At 32.7% G+C, this 4870-nt stretch overlaps 1 protein-coding gene across 1 annotated transcript in view; it reads right to left on the bottom strand.

The window, feature by feature from the left end:
- Nucleotides 1-4870, bottom strand: part of LOC105449296 (gamma-aminobutyric acid receptor subunit alpha-1) — a 116843-nt gene that overhangs the window by 85782 nt on the left and 26191 nt on the right. The window lies entirely within an intron of this gene.

Genomic DNA, 4870 nt, shown 5'->3' with positions numbered 1-4870 from the left:
CGTGATAGTAAAATATCCATTTGTAATTTTACAACCCAAATCTGTGCTTTAATTACGGTCTTAGTTTTAATTGGAAAACTGATTGTCAAATATGAATATTTATCGATGCATGCTTTAAATCTTAAATATTCATATTTGACGCAATCAATTGGTCGAATTAAAAAGACCAATAATAATGCACTAATGCATTTTATATCTTAAAGTTTAAGATAACATCGTGCATCTCCTTCTATGTTCCTAGGCTGTCTGGCCTGGGAATATGAATAAGGTATCTTACGCCTTCAGACTTCGAATGGCTCGGGTATCTCGGGAAGGCGAACTCCCGTACTCACCGATACGAGTCCCTGAGGAAGAAGTTAAATTAGAAAAAAAATACTATTTTACTATTCTGCAGATATATTTTTTATCATAATTTTTATAATATAAAAAATATAAAAATAATAACTATAAATTTAAACAAAATAATGTAGAACTCGCAATTTTTACAAAATTTTAAACAAAAAGTTCAATAAATATAAACATGAAAAATTCAATGATTATAAATTATTATAAGACAAGTATTTAACACATAAATTTATCGCATAAATGATTATTGATTTTGTCATTAGAAACTATTGCGGTGTCACAATTAGCTTGATTGATCTTAAACGGAGCATTTAAACGTGAGATGCGAACAGCGAAAGATCGTTGTCTCGCTCGCATTCTTTTAACGAATGAGTCACGAGGGAGTAGATTGACTAAATTGCGATCGTGTAGATCGATTAAATTCGTTACCAATTGTGATCATTCATTATTTTGTAATAGGCGATTTCTCTTGCGGAAGAAACCAGAAATTAAAAATGACGTTGATATTTTAATTACATGTAAAATAATGTTGCATATTTTATTTCGCGTTGTTGTACGACGTTATATATATATATATATATATAAATGAAACTGAACTGCCATATATACATCACGTAGCTTAAACTTTTATTTAAGATATAGGGTTTTGAAATAGAGCATTTGTATCATTCACCACTGTATATTCCACGAGTAAATGTTAAGCGAGCAGAGCATGTATATTGCGTTATGTGTACGATATGCGTTATATCCGCAACTGCATCGAGAGATTTTTGTACTTTTGTATGCATAAGCGTATACGTAATCTCACGAAACGCGCATCTCTTCCGAAAACGCATATCTTGTTAATTCATAAGGCCATTCCACGTCTAGTTTTAAAATTGACTAAGTCTTTCGCTGTGATGTTTGCAATTAATCGAGAATTATTTTCACTAAAGCTTAATAACTTATTTCGCGATGACAAACCTTCAACGGTCCTTTATAGAGATTTTTCTTCAAACAAATTGTTACATAAAAGAAATACCTGAATTTTTTATTAAATAATTTTATAAATATATTTCGCGCTTTTTAAAATTATATAACGCGAGATTACGAAGCACTTAGCTAGTTTTAAAACTAGTTGATTCCAACCAGCCGCAGTTGTTAATAACGTTTTATTCATTAGGTTTAAGAAAATTGCTCAAAAGTAAAATCCTTTCCTAGTGTTCCTAGTTCGTTAATATATAGGTAATACACATATATACGCACATGTTATATAGTATTTTCATAAAATCATGCGTGCAGATTTTCAGGAATGGATTGTTCAAGACAATTTAATTGATGCCGAAGAATCGATTCCGTCGGCAGCGATATGTACAATAACTCTATAAATTTTAAAATACGTTAGGAGAAATATACTTATCATTAAACAGTAATTGCGTCAATTTTGCCCCTCTATCTTTTTGTTCTCAAATATACTAAAAGTATGGAATATACAATTATATTTATTATAATATAATTGTATTTAATTTTTTCATGACATTTGAAAATATGTAGTCCCTTTTCTCCTTGTAAAATTTATAATCAATTTTTTTGTGTCGAAAATATGCGAATTGTTACTTTCTTATTCAAATTATATGAAGATCCAACGTTTGAATATATTATACAAATCGGTATTTAAGGGATCTAAAGCGAGACCGACTCGGTGATATAGTAGTGTTCTGTATGCTTAGTGACAGGCCTCATCCAATGTATCAAAGTCACGGAGTTCTGTCTCCTGGGAGGATGTGAATCATGCCGACGCGCGAAATCGTGAATTATCGCGCGTCGCGACGTGGCCGGCCGCACTAGACCCGCTCGTACCTAATGTGATATTTCGCGAGAACAAACATATTTACCGCGAACACAATGACGCATCGCGTCGCGTGCGCCAGATACACGACATGATACCAGCGAGGTGGATACGATAATGCAATATTGTTTTTCTCACGGCGCGACGTGTGCAAAGTGCACTGGTATACCGCGCTATTTACCGCAGAAAATACCAAATGCCAAATAAGGCATGTGGTAGGAACTACGATGTTTGTCCAGACGCCGCGCCGGCTGGCGTATTTCTACCAACAATGTTTCGAGAAGACAGCTCGCTACCGTGCAAGACAAGACGCGAAAAATAGTGAAAGTTCTAATATCAGAGGCGATGGAATGCCGGATAAGCACGAGAATGCACATAGGCAGTGCTTGTATTATTTGCATTCGCTTGTCCCGCGTGTCAAAACAACTTTATCTTTGCATAATAAAACATTTTTAATCGACAAAATGCGTAAGCAGAGCCTTTTGCTATCCTCGATGTGGCAATCAGCTGTGTGGAGGGGCTAACTTGATTTCGCATGTCTTTTTTTTCATATTATTATTTATAATTATTATTTACAACTACCAATCGTCAAGAATGGACTACCAAACGTCAGTAAACAACCACCAAACAAATGCTTACAGTTATGATTACGGACGGAGTCCGGAAAGTCATATTTTGTGAAAGGAGGAGTTAACTTCATGCGCGTATGTCTTTTTTCATATTATTATTTACAATTTTAATTACCAATCAAGATAGTGGCCGTTTTTAAATTTTCAGTAGGGGGGGGGGGACTTCACACCGCTGCAGCAATCTCTTGCTATTTTTTATACTTTCTAAATTTTTTCCTCGATCAATTCTTTAAACAATTTATCGTGTGGTTTCAATGGATTGGTAGTAAAAGAAATTTAGATGGATTCGTGTGAACAGCTATAAAAGCGAATTGCCGCTCGCAATATCTACGATCTTGTTCATCGCTACCTGCTATACGAGGTCGCCGACTGCAGCACCTTCGTCAATATCGACGGAATGTTTTTTCCCTTTTTCTTCGCGCGACAATGTCGAAGCTTAAGCTTGCCGTTCGTTTAAACTGGTGATGCTCTGTTCTCACTGAGCCTTCCCATTTTAACTTGCTCCCTATTTTATTCTCTCCTTGTAAGAATAAGTTTCAATTAAATACTCATTCAATTTTGAAATTTCTTTCTAATATCTGACAAAAAATGAAAAACATTTGTTCCTCTGGTATGCATCAAATTATAACATAAAAGATAATACATAAAAAATCAACGCGATTTTTAATGAGTTTTAATATTTCTCACGATTATAAGACAATATAATCGCCAAAAGAATTTATTTCCCTTTTTATTTTTGTACTCAATTTCATGTTTTGCTAAAAAAAAATAATGTAAATTATATATGCTATATCCGCGTAACAAATACGTGTAAAAGTTTAAAAGCGCACTTTTGATTCATTATAGGCATATTTTTATACCTCGCACCATGTTTTCTCATAATTCAAGTATGCAAAGGGTACTTTAAATAGGTTTCGCGAACTAGGATTCAAAATATACCGAAAGCAAGAGATTTTCCCAAGTAAGAACATAAATTATTTCTTTCATTAAGAGGAGCTCACTTTCCACCTCGTGCGTATTCTAAAAGTCGACTTCGACCGCGTGAAGTATCTCCGTAAAATTGCGGCGATATTTCACTTGTTTTTCAATTCAAACAAACCGCCTCGAAAGAGAAGAAACTTCAAAAGACGAATTTAGATAAGGAGTTCTAATTTTTTATACGAGTAATATTATGTAACAAAGGAAGTGTACCTGAAAAATGTGTTCCACTTTGCTGGATCCTCCCTTCTACATCCCCCCTTAATTTTACATTCTCTTAATTTTATATTCAATGTACTGCAATCTTCAAGAAGTTTTTAATCTAAAAAACGTTTCAGTAAAAAAAAAACAATAAATTGCTACTTCTTTGTTACGCTCATGAGTTTTTAATCATCGAATTAATTAAACGTACAATCTAATAATTGCAAATTGATCTCGATTAAGAGATAATAATGTAACGCTATACGGAGCTGCTCGAGCGTCGATTTGCAAATGATTGAGCGACGACCTTCTGTACAAAGAGCTGCAAAAATAAACATCAAGGTCAAGTGCTAACTGATCTTATCTTGAAATATTTAATATTTCTATGTAATAAATTTATTTCAAATATTCTATTTTTACGTATATAATTAATTCTCAAAAAATTATAACAGAGTAAAATTATTAGAATTTTAAACTCAAGAATTTTTCTTGTAATTTTAATAGATTATGATAATAAAATTGTTGATTAATTATTAATAAGTTGATTCACTTGTCTGTATCAGAATCAGAATACGACAATCGTGCGGTATCTCGATGTTAATTGAACATAATATACTGCAATGTATCTCAAATTTATTTCTGTAACAACCAATTATATATTTTCCATTTAATTATACTTTCTTGTTAAATTGGATTCAAAATTAATGTTTTTTCTGCTATAACTAGTTTTTTTCGGCAAAATAAGAAACTAATAACTCATAACACAAGCAAGAATCTGTTCGTTTACGTTATTTTCAATTTATATATATTTCTCAATTCGTCGCCAATGCTATTTTCTAGATTTCGTCCTTTTCACAATAACAAGTTACAAAATAGCTTAAAAAAGTAT

The sequence above is a fragment of the Wasmannia auropunctata genome, unplaced genomic scaffold, assembly GCF_000956235.1.
Source record: "Wasmannia auropunctata unplaced genomic scaffold, wasmannia.A_1.0 LD336076.1, whole genome shotgun sequence".
Taxonomy (NCBI): Eukaryota; Metazoa; Arthropoda; class Insecta; order Hymenoptera; family Formicidae; genus Wasmannia; species Wasmannia auropunctata.
Note: the sequence above shows the minus strand (reverse complement) of the source record. Positions and strands in the feature narration are given on the sequence as shown.